Below are 16194 nucleotides of genomic sequence, written 5' to 3'. Positions count from 1 at the left end.
ATTTTAAATTAGGGTAATGATTACAGTGATTAAAAGTTCAAAAATATCTCAAAAGTAGATATAATATTTAGAGATTTGCATGTTGCATATTAATATATTTCTACATTCGGTATAGGTTCGAAATGGTATCTATATCTTTAAATACTTGCCAATCATAATAGGAACACAGGCTACCATAGATCTTATAAAAAAAATCCATTTTCAAAAGATGAATTTGACAATAGTAAATATTTTTTTTTAAATGTCAATGTAATATATTCTTGGGGCAAATATCATCATGTTGGAGAGATCAAAACAATTGCCCTTTTTTTTAATGAAAAATGTTAGTAATTAGTTGTTAAATTAACATTACTCCTTCGTTTGAGTTTGACACAGTACCTCTAACTCCTTATTCCTTAACTCAAATCATTTGAACTACTCAACCCCAAAAACAATTTATTAGTTAGGATAAAAATACCAATTTAAAATAAAATATAGTTGTAAACTATATATATACTTTATATTTGTAAAAAAAAATATTCCCTCAAAAAAAATTGTAAAAGAAAAGATCTTGATACAACTATATAATATTATATTTTTTTACAAAAACTATTAATATCAAGTTATATTTTTTGTCAAAAAAAACTATATAATTTATTTAAAGTTACTTTAAATTTATATTGATTTATATATCAAATAACTTAAATACTCACAAACTTTATGTAAATTAATTTTCAATTTTAAATAATATTTTATTAAACATTAACGTTAATTCCTTGAGTAAAAAAGTATAAAAAAGTATGTTAATTTCCCGTGCTTAGCACGAGTATCCCGATTTGAATGATAATCTTGGTGACCCGTTATTTTTCGAAGAAAGGGGAATACTCGCACCAACGTTTGATTCAGTTGAGCATGTTAATGAATATATGATGTCACTGATTCCAGGTGAAGAGAAAGAGTATTTAAGCTCTGATTCTGTTTGTCGATCGGGTGAAAATTCTGATGTCCAAAACGAGTGGTTAACAACGAAATTTCTTAATGGTATTAAGAGCTCTGGAGAGAAACATCGATCAGGCCAATGGATTGTGTAATGGTGCGAGGCTGACAGTTACACATCTAGGGAAGAGCACGATAGCTGCTCCCCTAATTACAGGAAAAGGGACGATACTAGGGTATTCATTCCCAGGATGAATCTTATTCCGAGTGATCCAGGACTACCCTTCGAATTCAGGCGCATGCAATTTCCATTGACGCTTTGTTTTGCAATGACAATAAATAAAAGTCAGGGTCAATCTTTATCTCGGGTGGGAGTTTATCTTCTTAAGTTCGTGTTCACGCATGGACCACTCTATGCCGCTGTCTCTCGAGTTACTTCTAGAAAAGGTTTGAAGCTGCTCATCTTGGATGAAGATAATAATGTTTGCAAGGAGACCACAAATGTTGTGTATCGTGAAGTTTTTCAAAAAGTATGATCATTGGTTATGTTTTAGAATTGTTGTTGCTATAATTTAGAAAACTAAAGTTGTGTATTGTTTGAAAGTTGTTTTTTTTCATTTCTTTGTAAGGTGTACTGGTCATTACAGGCCATGCAATTTCTATATAAGCAGATCCTCCTGCCATTGACTTTTAATTGATGCACTTTTCACGTATAACAATACATGGAACTTTTTTTTATATCGTTGTTACCCTAAAACGCAATATTTACATTAGACCATTGGTTTTGTAAAAACTAAAAACAAATAACAATCGGCGTTTCTGTAGCCCAAACTATATTTATACACACCCGTAAAAAATTTAACGTTTGCATTCACAGACTAGGTGTATACATCTGACACTAGGCATGGCAATTGGGGGGGGGGGGGGGTTTACCTTCCCCGTCCCCATACCCGATTCTAATATACTTACCTGTTATTCTACCCATACCCAACGGGGATGAGAAATTGAATCTCATCCCCGTCCCCGACGAGTTCGGGTATCCCCGCCCCATCCCTGTCCCCGCATTGAATAATTTTTTTAAATAAAAAAGAGAAGTTTTTTTGCATCCCCAAGAGAAATGTTTGTTAGATGAAATTATTTAGTTGATCCTTTAAATATCAATTATAGTTTTTATTAACATGACAATTATCAAACAAAATAACATGACATATCAACATAAAGTAATTTTTTACATTTGGGACGGGTATGGGTTTGGGTTTGGGGTGGGTACCTATATACCCGTTACCCGTCCCATACCTATGTTTTGAAATCGGGAAAAACCCATACTCATATTCAAACCCAGTAAAAACGGGGAAGACCCGTCAAATTGGGTTTGGTTCGGGCGGGTAACTGCGGGTATGGGGTTTCTTGCCATGCCTGTCTGACACTGACTATTATATAAAAAAAAATACAAATTTTGTAGTTTTTATGATTAATAAAATACATTATGTCAACAAATAATAATATACAGTACATCGGCGTATTTTTGCAAAAATATTACATATGTTAAGTTTAACAATGAGTACATCTTATACTACAAATAATTAGTATAAATATAAATCCAAATACTTTAATCGTTATGTGCAATGTTTAGATATTTCAAAATATATACAAAATTAACAAAATTAAGATGATATTTTTTTACATATCAAATTTAAATTATAATCACACTTATAACTTTAAGATAACATAATATAAAATCTATTCATTTGATCAAAAAAGTTTTTTATTTCCCGTGCTTGGCACGGGTCACTATACTAGTTATATAAATTTAAGACCCTTTTTTCAAGTTTCAATATGGCATTGACACGTGGCATTCTTGAAAAACACTCTTGAGAAACCAAGCATTCTCAAGCATTTGGATTTCAATAACTTTCTATATTTATATTTGTAACTATGTATATCATTTATATTATAATTTATATTATAAAAAATATGTTAATTCAATTATAAATGGAGATTGAGAATAAATAGTCATCTTATAATGGTTGTTTAAGATATTATTAATAATGACATTAAATGGATTGAATATTTTTAATTTTTTTTGACGGCAACAAGTTTGTTAGACATTCTTAGAAAAAAATGATTTTTTTACTACAAATCGAAGATGCCCGCGGAAAACTTAGGTGCAATTCTTTTGGTGCTTTTGGTATGGTTCTTAACTAAAACTACAAATTTTTTGGATATAATAAACTTTGAGAAAATTATGAATTTAAGAAAATCAAAGTGAATTTAGTTAAGAACCATACGAAAAGCATCTAAAAAATTGTACCTAAGTTTTTTTTTTCTAAATTGAATAGGTGCATTAGTTACTTTCAAATAGAACCATTTTTTTTAAGGAAATAGAACCATTTTTATAGGCACCGAAAAAAAAATAAGATTATTTTGTTAATGTCGGATACGTAAATTAATATTGACTATTTTTATTGGACTAAAAAGTATACCACAATTAGTTTATCAAGAAAACGTCAGTTGTTTTTCTATTTTATTTCTTTTTTTTGTGTCAACTTCGTATCTCTCTATCAAATCAAAATGGCCCCAAAGATCGACTTGGTTTCTGATGTATCCACTTCCAAAGAAAGTTGGAATATTAGGGTTCGAATCGTTCGTCTTTAGTTTGTGAGAATCCGTACATTAATATGTACTTTAAATGAGTTTTTTTTTTGTGTATACAAAAAAATGCAGGTCAGCACATCAATACAATCAATAGAAAATAATGCACTTTAAACGCATTTTAATGTTTGTCCAAAAGTTTTATTTTAGTTCAGAATTACCTAATATGCATAAAATAAAAATAATAATGTCTAAACTACCCCACAAAATATGTCTATAAATTAGATATCCATATCAACAACATTGCACATCACATGCTTCTATCCTACTTTTTTTTCACCTCTTTATTTTTCATTATTTGTTGTTTGTTGTTTTGTAAAACCAAATGACATCAAGTGTGATTATGTTCTAATGTATTCCATTCTAAAGAATATTGGAATATCATGGTTCAAATCGTTTTTCTTCAACAATTTTTTTTTTTTTGCTTATTGTTGTGAGAGACATGTACAAGACAAACTTTCCTATTCTTTGGTAATGGTTTTTTGATGGATAACAAGGTTAATTTATGATTTATCAACATGTTAATTTTTTTTATTTAACGTTGGTCATATTTTTTCCATTATTTTTTTATTGATTTAACGTTAGTCATATTTTTTTCCATTATTTTTTAAAAAAAATCATTTTTTAAGGTCATGTTTTCGAAGAAAAAAGTGTATATGATTTATTTATATTTATATTTTTTTTACGATTAAGTCATTTTTTTTAACAAACACAAGAATTTCATGGCTACTTTTGTGATATAAACTATTCCTATACAATTTTTTGTTATTGTCGTGATTTTTAATTATGCAATTTTTTTATAGATTAGGAGCCATTATGAATTGTCATGATTTATGTCTATTTTTCATTTTTTAATTGTCATTGAATCGTGAAAATATAAAAATATTTATTTGCATTTTGTCAAAGAAAAAAATCAAAATATATGATTATTGATAAATTACCATTAAATTGTTTTTAATTAGCATATTAATGGTAATTATTACCATTAACTCACAAATCAAAATATTGAAGTTGAAAACCCCATAAATGAATATGGTTATTTTATTTATTTAAATATTACGTTTTTTAATCTGAATTCAAACTTGATGTTCTCTTTCTAATCCTAACTGACATTGTTTGTTAAAAATTGCAACAAGAATTGTGTTATTTTCACTTTAAATGTATAATAGTCATTCATGAAAATTTTGTAATAAATCATAAGGTGATATTTTAAAGTTTTATCAATTTTTTTTACGGATGAAAAGTTAAAATTGAAAAGAATATATCATTTTAAAATCATTAATGTCATTTTTAAATTGTAATGTTGTCTCTCAAGAAGTCACTTGGTAGAGAGTTTCTCTCTTCAACATGAGAAACTCGATTGGATACCCAGCACCTAGAGAAATTGTAACATTATTTTCTATCATATAAAAGAGAAAAGGTGAAAAGAAAGAGTAATAAAAAAATGAAAAGAATATATTTTTTTAGGAAAAATAATATATTATTTTACATATTACGGGTAATGAAATGATTTTTCCACTTAATTGTACATCAATTGTATCGTCTTGATAATATCATTATAAAGGAACTAAGAAGTGTGTCATTAAAAAAATGTTAATTATGTTTTAAATGAATAAAAATCATTAATGACAATTTCAATGTGGAGGTAATAACATTGATGTAGTGCAATCGTTGGTAATTTGATATTCTCTTTCTACCATTATATTTGAAACAATAACAAAATAAAAAGTGGAGAAATTATTGATAGTGAAAAGTTAACTCAATTTGCTATCATCTAAATTATTATTAATAATAGCAAAAGAAAAAGTGAAGAAATTGTTGATAGTGAAAAGTTAACCCAATTTGCTATCATCTAAGCTATTAATAAATTAGATTTTTTTAACAAAGCAAAACATTCAATGTATTTTCTCTCAACTTTTGACCACTACAAAGTTTGGTGACATTTTTTCAACAAGAGCTTAGTGACATGACACTTCACCCTTGGTCCATAATTTATTTTTTTCTTTTCCAAAACATTAAATACATAATATACGATATCTCTATTATAAACATTTGCGTTGCATCAAATAAAAAGTACACTTGGCATTTTCTCACTTCTTATTTCATTTAATGCCTTCTTATCAACCAATAAAATTGAATCATGACTCATTTATTTTTTCTTAGCCAATCAAGATGAATCACAACTCATTTAGTTTTCATCATCCAATCAAAATTAATCATGCCATGATTTTTTTCCTATATATAGACCTTTTGTTTTTCATTATTTTCATGTGATTCTTCCTCCCATAAAAAATTCATAAAAAAGTATATTTTGTGTTTTAAAAGCTTGGAAGTTTAATCACTTGGTTCTAGATTATTGGGTTGATTTCTTTTTTATTTGTATCTAATTGCTAATGTTACTCTCTCAAGGTCCCACCGGAGAGCATGTGTCTACATTCTACAACTTCAAGGCGTTCAACATAAGCAATATAATTTTTAGCAAGACAATGGTTAATGTTTTGTATTTTGATTTGATATAGAATCGAGAAGTTAGAGTTTAGATACTTTATGCTGATTGAATATTGTAAATTGATTTAGCCTTTATCTATATGTATATTATAAACATTTGTCTTGCACAAATGTTATATTACACATGAACTCTTATTTGATGAATCTTAACTGATGCTCTTAAACACATCTTCCGACATGTTACACATCATCCTAAATGTTGCATACAATTGATTCATATCATATAATCTTAAAGGTTGTATACAGTTACAAATCATCCTAAAGGTTGCATACAATTGGTTCATATCATATAATTTGGGTAAACCTTTTATAATAAGAACACAAGTTAACTTCATATGATTTAATATGACAACTTTTTACTTATCATGGGTTCTTTAATAAAATGTATCAAAAGCTTCAATCAACCATTGAGCAATAATCATAGTTTCTCATGACACATAATTGTGGGGTCTAACTCTAAATGTATATATGTGTTATTATAAAGTCATGGTTTTAAGGAAATGTTATTGCATTATCTTCGATAACTCTAAATGATTGTGCCATTTAGTCATGGTTTTAACCGATGCCATAATTTTTTTGCCAAGGACCATTTCATTCCTCCTAAAATTTAATTAATTCAAATTATTTTTTTGTCAATTTGTTTTGATAAGAAAATTTGGATCCTAAAAATATTCCAGATTCTACGATTGATTTAATTATGATGCTCTGAGTAGTCAATTTTTTTTAAAATGCAAAATTATGTTATCATTTAATCTCATATCAATTGTCTCAATTAATGTAATTAATGGTTTTCTTTGATTTTGATTTTTCCATGATTCAAATTGTACGATGGAGAAAAGAAATTAATTATTACCAACATTTATCATTAAAAAAAATCCTTTGTTTTACAGGATATCTTTTTTCTTAATTTAGTAATTATTAAAGATATCACTTTTCAACTATGATAATGAATTCCTCAAAAAAAAAAAACTATGATAATGAATAAAAGCTTATGTCTTTTATTTTTTTCGGTTACATGAATATTTTTTTGGGGGGTACATCTTATGTCTTTCGTTTGTAAATAGTATTGAGGATAGTTTTCAAATAAAAAATGGAAAATTATTGATATTTTAAGAATCTTTTAAAACAAGTTTTTTTAAGCTAAAAATGTATTAAGAAAAAAGAGAAAAATAAAAAAAAAACTAAAGGACGTAAACATAACCCAATAATCAATTATGGACATAAACCAAATTCAAAAAAAGAGGCAACATGATCTTTTTCATTAATTTGAGTGATTGTCTTTGTCCCAATTATTTTTGATGTCATTTTAAATTTAATTTAAAAATATAATGACATTTAATCAAATTAATTTTACCCATAACAATATAGGAGAATGGACATGATTTGAAATTAATTTGCGTTGAATTTTTTTTATGTATGCTACAATGCCTTATACTTTATTGACTTTTTTCAGCTCTATAAAATTTTTATACGTAACACTATCATAACTAATTATAGTTTACAAATTCTTTCTTTTGCATCATGAGAATTCACATAAAATTTCCACTGCAATTTTTCTTCATCTATTTTTCATATTAAAACAGTTGATATCTAAGTTTTTTTTTTTAAAGTTTACTTTATTTTTGTTGCTAATATTTAAAAAGTTACTTTGAAATCAAAGCAACAAGTTGATTCTTATTTGTTTAATATATCTCATACACCGACCTTTAACCATGTAAATATTATTACTACCTTTTTTTTGAAGGAAAATATTATTACTACCTGTATTCAATGGAAAAAAAAATTTAATTATAAACATTTGTGAAGTCATTATTTTTTTACCTCTCAAATAGTGTATTTTTTTTATTTTTATTTTTTTGTAAATGAATCTTTGTATTCCGGAGTTTGGTCAAGAGAGATTGTTTTACTGAATCAAACTCGATTTCCTTGAATAATTTATAACTGATTAATTGTTTGATAATCAATATATTATTAGTAAATATATTTCAAATCAATAGTTCATATTCATGCTCAAATAAATTTGTACAATAATTGCAACTCGGATGGTAGCTCAAATAAATGTGTCGATCTGCATTTATTGTGTGAGTCTGGCCACTAAAAAAGAAAAAAAAAAATAGAAAATAGCTCATTAGTTTATTTCTCTAATTCCTCTAATCTATACAAATGGAAAGGACATATTATATATATATATATATATATATATATATATATATATATATATATATATAATCTTTATCTCTATCTCTATATCTATATCTATTATAATTTATAAACATTTTCCTTGCACAAATGTTAACATACACTTGGCGCTCTTCAAGGTTAAGTATCATCAATACATTAATATAGCTAAGCATAATTAATACACGTGTATGCTTCATCATCCAAATCAGGGGCAATTAAGTGCCACACCAGCCCAAGCTTTTTTTTTTTTGGTCCATGGGAAACACAAGTACACTATAAACACTTTCACCTCACTTCTCACTTCAGCAAGCCCTTTTCATTATTCTTTCTCTCAACAAGCGCACAACACAATACAAACAGAAGCAAACACTTTTATTCTTATTAAATTTAGGCTAAGGCATGTATTGTAAATGGCTTGGCATGTGTAATCATCTATCTCATGGATTAACAAGTTTTCCAAGTTTTCAAGTTCAGAGTTCTGAGGAAGCCTAAAATGAGTTGGATCATTACATTTGTATAAGAAAAACCCCACAAATGAGATTGATACCACATCTTCATCCAAAACCTTAAGACATTAGGTATACTGGTCGTTTCACTTATATGTTGCTCAATATTTACTCTTGCATCAAATATAAAAGTTTAACTCACACATGTCACATTAATTTCTTCTCTTTGAGTGTGAGACTCTCGGTGTCTATGATTTGGTGAAATAGGCAAATAAGGTTGAAGACACAACCTGGTAAAAAAGATGGGTGGGTGGCGCTTTTATAAAGGGACATTTTTACTCATTTCCTTCATGATAAGAGCAAAAGTAAAATAGAAAAGGAAAGAAGATGAAAAAGATATTTAAACATGAGAGAAATGATAAGGGAAAATAATGAGTTTTTGGTAATTTATGGGTTTGTTGATGGAGGTAGAGATTACTGGGTAATTTTGCTACCTAAATATTAGAATTATTAAAAAAATTATCACATCAATTTAAAATATCTAATAAACATGTATTTTGTCAACTCAACATAACACATCTACATTTTTCCTTTTTTAGACCCCCAATTACCAAAAGTGAAGGAATTTAAAATATTGCATTGACCAAACAAATGATTGGATTAAAGTGAATGACATTAAAAATTTAAAATATAAGATAAAAAAATCAACGCAAATGACACCTAAAAATTAACAAAACAAATCACCATACTGTCGGGACTTACTTTGAAACTTACATTGGGTTGTATTTCACATTAGACTAGGAGAAATTACACAAAGGAGATTGACACCACATTTTGATCCAAAATGTTTAGACACATGTATATGAGTCATTTCACTCATATGTTATTTATCATCTAACTCTTCCATCTATTGTAAAATTTTAACTCATATTAGACACATTAACATCTCTCCCCCTCTCTCTCTCAACAATGTGACTCTTTGTGTCCGTAATTGTATGACATAGTACATAGTTAAATAAGGTCAAACAAAGGCACATCATGGTCAAAAAATTAGAATTGTGTGTTCTGTCCATGAAGTTATAAGAAATAGAGTGAGTTTCTGGTGGTTTTATCGGTTAGTTGAAGAAGTTTGAGATATTTGGGTAATATCTCAAACTGAGCATAACACATCAACGTTTTCTATTGTGAAATCCCAACAAAGACAAAAAGTAAAGGAAGTTGAAATAATAGAGATTGATTATAAAATATTGCTTGAAAACAAAAGACATAAAAAAAACTTAAATTTAATATAAAAATTAAAGAAAGAACGTTGAAAAAACTAACAACATAATTCATCAAAATGTTTAGAGTTTCGAGGGAGCCTACAATGGGTTAGATCATCATAAAGCACACAATTGGGATTGAAGATAGTGGTTTCATGGTTTCTGGAGACATAGCCAAATAAGGTCAACTAGAGGCATAACATGGTAAAAAAGGTGGGTTGATAGTAGTTTCATGGAGGGAGGTTTATGTTCATGTCTTTCATAAAAAAAAGAGAAAGAAAATTAGGAAAAGAAAGAATATGAAAAAGAAATTTAAAGATAATAGAAACGGTAAAGGGGAAAGCAGTTGTGTGTGTTTTGTCCATTGAAGTGTTGAGTATATAGCAAGTTACTGTAATTTTATGGTATAGTTGAAGGAATTGAAGACTTATGGGTAATTATTTCACCAAAAAAAAAAGACTCAATTAAAAAAATATCACTTCATTTTAAAATGTTTGATAAGCATGTATTTGTCAACTCAACATAACACGTCTGCATTTTTCTATTACTAGATCCCACCAAAGACCAAAAGTGAAGGTATTTGAAATGGTAGATGTAACGCCCTCATAAAAGTGTCTAGAATTTTAGAAAGCGTTAAAATTTAATACCGGGTACATTAAAATTTCAATATAGAAATTTACCTGTGATGACTGATAATGTACATATGTCTCTAGGACTCCTGACTGATTATCTGATAACTATACATATTATCTAGATGATATTTGTACTAACTGACGAGCACAAAATATTATACATAATCTGATACATAATTCCCATAAACTGATAGGGACTAAAATACATCACAAACAAGTCCTGAGACATACTTCCACATATAGACATCATCAATGAAGTGCCATAATCAATCTGTAGCCTTTACTTATTCTTTCCTCTTGGATGACTGTGGACCTGAAAAATAATAAATGGAATGGGATGAGACATAATGTCTCAGTGAGCTCCACCTATCCTAGGCTGCAGGCAATCCTTGGGGATACCTATAATTGCCCTCTGTCTAAAATTCAACCTCTCTGAGGTTTATATATCTTTAACTTGTAACTCTGATAACTTAACATAACTGAATATTTAATCTCAATATCTAACAATTGTGTTAGTAAAGTTAGCGTTGAACAAACAATATTATCTGAGTTGATTTTACGAATAAACCCAGGTGGAGTAACCCCGGAATTTATTCCTCTGATAACCGGTATATATAAATATTTTCCAACTGACGGGAAACCCAACTGACGGGGATACCGGACTCCTCTGATTATTGTGGGGTCATCCTCACGGATAGTGCCCGTTCCAACTGGCGGGAACCTTTCGTATCCAACTGGCGGGATAGCGAAAGCCACAATTTAATAAATCAATTAATGTCATATATGTTAGTGAGAATTAAATTCTCGTCTCTAACTGAAAATGTGTCAATAACTATTCTCTTCTCAAAAATGGTATTTTACCCGGGTTAGTGACTTACCCATAACTCTTATTCATGGCCAATTTACTCTAAACATTCTTTTACATAAATAATAATGTTATATGGTAGTACATAATTAGAGGTCATAATAATACATTTCGGCTACACGTTTGGTAATAATGAGAATTTATATTCTTAGCCAAACCAAACCATTATATTACCTTAAAAGTGTAAATTACATTAGCTAAGATTTGAAACAAAGTAATAAAACCAACAATTCTCACTTTCCAAAATTATAGCCGAAATGTGCATATTTATTCATACTTGTGCAAAACTTGTCATAACAATTTTTCCTCTAACTCATACACTACCATAAGCATAATTATCAATATAAAACCATTTTAGAGTACACTAGCAAGGGTAAATATCTTAAGTCATAATGTCTCTATGTTATGTCCTAACATACTAGATCATAATCTATAATTTCTAAAGGCATAATTTATTCTAAACATTCTTTTATATTAATACACATAGCAATATGGTAGTATTTGGTTGGAGGTTCTTATAATACTTTTCGGCTACATATCCGGAAAAATGAAAGTTCAATCCGTAACCGCCATTAGTCGTGTATTCATTTAAAAGTTTTTCATTCCCATTAACCAAAGATAGGAAAATACCAAATATTTAACAAATTTCTAATTTCCGGAATCTAGCCGAAATCATACACATATATCAAAAATGTATTGAATCCTTGTCTAATAATTTTCCTCCAACTTCTATACTAACATAAGCATGACAATTAACATAAAAGCAAATTCTAGAATATATTAGCAAGGGGTGTTTAGCCTAAACATAATAGCATTAACTATGTCCTAATGCTCAAAATCATGATTTATCAATCTCATAGCATAATTGAACTACCCAAAAGGGAAGGTGTACTAACTAAAGGAACTCACACTATTGTGTTGGTTCCTTTGATGATTTTGTGAAGATTAGAGTGAAGGGAGAAGAGAACCGATGGGTCTAGAAAGAGGAGGGGATTTGTTGTGATATTTTTGGGTGAGGAAGTGAATGGAAAAATGTGTGGATGTTTGTAGAATTTTCAATATATTATGCTTGGCTAGAAAATGTCCATTTTGCCCTTGGTTCCAAAGATTTATGGGTAAAAAAAATATCTCATTGATGATTCGAAAAATAACTGACATAGAAATTGACAGTGATTTTAAGCGGGATATTATAGTAGAGGTTGGATAAAAAAAAAGTTGCATGAAAGTGAACACTAAAAACTTATATTTAATATAATAAAATTAAGCAAATGACATCCAAAAACTAAAAAAATAGTTCATCATAGAGTTTGGAGTTATAAGCGAGCCTATAATGGATTGATCATCACATTAGACCAAGAGAAACCCCACAAGTGAGATTACCACCACATCTTCACCCAAAACCTTAAGACATTAGATATATTGATCATCTCACATTCATGTTTCTCAATATACACTCTTGCATTCAATGTATAAGTTTAACTCACACATGACGTGTTAACATCTCTTTGTAAGTGTGAGATAATCGTTGTTTCTGATCTGGTGAGATTGCCAAATAAGGCCAGAAGCACAACACGTTAAAAAATGTGGGTTGGTAGCGGTTTCATAGATGAGTGTTTTTGTTCCTTTCTTTCACGAGAAAAAATAAAGTAAATTAGAAAAAGAAAGAAGACGATAAAGGAATTTGAACATGAGGAAAATGACAATGGAAACAAGTAAGGAGTGGTTGTTTTTATCTATGAGAGTATAGAGTATAGAATGAGTTACTGGTAATTTTATACATTTATTGAAGGAGTTAAAAATTACTGGGTAAATATGTTACCAAAATATTAAACTTATTAAAAAAAATGCAACGAAAATTTAAAATGTCTAATAAACATGTATGTATTTTTTATCTCAGCGGAACACATATACTTTTTTCCTATTGTCGGATCCCACCAAAGATTAAAAGTGGATGAATCTGATATAATAGAGGTTGAATAATTTTTTGACGTTAGAAAACTAATATTTAAGATAAAAAAATTAAACAAACTACTTTCAAAAATTAACAAATCAAATTATCATAATGTTGAGACTTCTGTAAAAGTCTAAATTGAGTAGTATAAGGCTAATATCAATCACACGAGTGAGATTAACATCACATATCCAAAGTCTTAAGACACATGGTTCATCTTCATTGTATGTTGCTCACATCTACTCTTGCATACAATGTGAAATTGTAACTTACACTTAATACATTAACATCTCTCTATTAAGTACCAGACTCTCCGTATTCGTGATTCACCACCTAGAACACTTCCGTACCCCCACAATGTTGAACCAGGATATCATACCACCGTTGGACTTTCATGAGGAGCCAACACTAATGTGGATCGACACATTGAAGAAAGGGTAAGCACACAAGTGAGAATGATACTACATTTTCATCCAAAACTTTAAGGCTTAAGCATGTGAGTTTCTCACTCTTTTGATGTTCAACCTATACTGTTTCATCCAATGTTGAACTTTAACTGACATTTGCTACATCACAATATTATCTCCCTCAAGTTTGACGGAATTCTAGCCCATGCTTGGCACGGGTGTACATGCTAGTTAAGTATATTTAGTTTGTCATTTGAAATCGTTAACACTTAAGTGTTAACGACTTCAAATGAAAAACTAAGAGATTTACTTACCAAACATGCAAATCAAATGACAAAATACAAACCTTAACTTTATAATATTATATTGATGTTGAGAAACATCTTATGATCAATCACTATGTCGTCATAATTTTGGTTTTCAACGAGTTATCTATGACCATTTCTCGAGGAATAAACAGTGAAGTTAGTCCCCAAACTATCACTCTCTCAACATTGGTACACGGAAGAATTAGATAATTCAAGATTTAAGCATTCGTACACTGGAAAAATTAAATCGAAAAATGGTGTAAACATTATTGTGGATAAAGAATGAAAAAAATGGTATTGTGGATGTAAAGATGATATGAGATTGGATTGTAGCCTACAAATTTGCAGTTAAATAAGACATCTTTAAAAAAATTTGAAATCTTTAAAAAAAAATTGCAAAAATATTACATATGCTAAATTTAACAAAGAGTACATCTTATACTACAAATAATTAGTATAAGTATAAATCCAAATACTTTAATCGTTATGTGCAATGTTTAGATATTTCAAAATATATACAAAATTAAGATGATATTTTTTTCCATATCAAATTTAAATTATAACCACATTTATAACTTTAAGATAACATAATATAAAATCTATTCATTGATCAAAAAAGTTTTTTATTTCCTGTGCTTGGCACGGGTCACTATACTAGTCCTATCATAAACCTTTTATAAAAGTTTCTTAATCTTTTACATGTGTTCGATTGAGATGTTTTTGTTTCGCTTTGTTTATAGGAGAATAATGGTACCTTTGATTCAACTTTTTTAACGCATAAAATTTTAGGGTCAATTAAGTTTTTAATCCCTATAAATATTCACACTTTTTAGTCCCTGTGGCATTTTCCTTAAGCATTTTAGGGACCAAAACTGTTGATGGAAATTTTTGACAAGGACTAAGGCCACGTTTGGTTTGAGCTTATGAAAATTAGCTTATGTAAATAAATAAGCTTTTATTTAAATTTATAAGCTCTCACTAACGAAAATTGTATCTTCATAAATGGTTTTTTCATAAACTACCTTAAAAACTTATAAATAATACATAAAAAGTTATTTATTTGCATAAGCTATTTTATATAAGCTCTAAAATAAGCTAATCCAAACCGGCCCTAAAAGTGCTGATGGAAAAATTTATAGGGACTAAAAATGTTGATGGAAAATTTTATAGGGACTAAAAAGTGTTATTTTATTTTGTAGGGACTAAAAACAAAACTGTGAATATTTATAGGGACTAAAAACTTAATTAACCCAAAATTTTATTTTAATAATAAAGTTTGATGTAAGAGCTTTATAAATAAAGCTAAGGTTATCTGGTAATTTTCTCTTTTAATTTTTGTTTAATTTGTTTTAAGTTAAACGATAGAAAACATTTTTTTATAAAATATTTAATTATATAAGAATAAAATATTAAAATTTAATTATTAAGAAAACTTTATTATTAAAATCAATTCTAAAAGCAACAAAAAAAAATCAATTCTAAAAAACAATTAAACATGTCAAAGTCAATCATACAGATCCAAAATCAATCCTGACTTCTCTAAAGGTGGAATCAAACATGCACTTAGAATTTTTTTAAATTGTGAATTTAAATTTCAAACTTTAAAAAACTCACAATTTTCAACACAAATTTAAGAAAGTCGAAGACACAATTTCCAACATAATTTTTTTTATATTTAGCCTACCGACTTGTTAACATTTTCCTTTTCTATAATTTATGTTTTAATTTGTCACTTAGTGTGTGTTTGGAAACACGCTCAACATTTTTTTCTCGTGTTTCAACACAAATCTACCATGATTTTCTAAAGCTAAAAATCCAAGCTTCTTAGTAAACGTACATTTGGAGTTGTTTGATGTGGGAGCAAACGGGCACTTAATTATTATGATTTTGTTCAATTCATTTTGATTTCTATGGATCGAACACAATATGATTTTACATAGAATACTATGATATAATTTATATATGTTTTTTTTTTTTTAAAAATAAAATAAAATAAGATGTAGTAGTAGTAGTTTAAGCAATAAATAACCACATGGGTGACATGGCTTTGATTTAACTTTTGTTTGA

This window comes from Medicago sativa, chromosome 3 (genome assembly GCF_051527215.1).
Source record: "Medicago sativa cultivar Bolivia chromosome 3, Bolivia_mono, whole genome shotgun sequence".
NCBI lineage: Eukaryota > Viridiplantae > Streptophyta > Magnoliopsida > Fabales > Fabaceae > Medicago > Medicago sativa.
The sequence above is the reverse complement of the archived record's forward strand: the minus strand, read 5'-3'. Positions refer to the sequence as shown.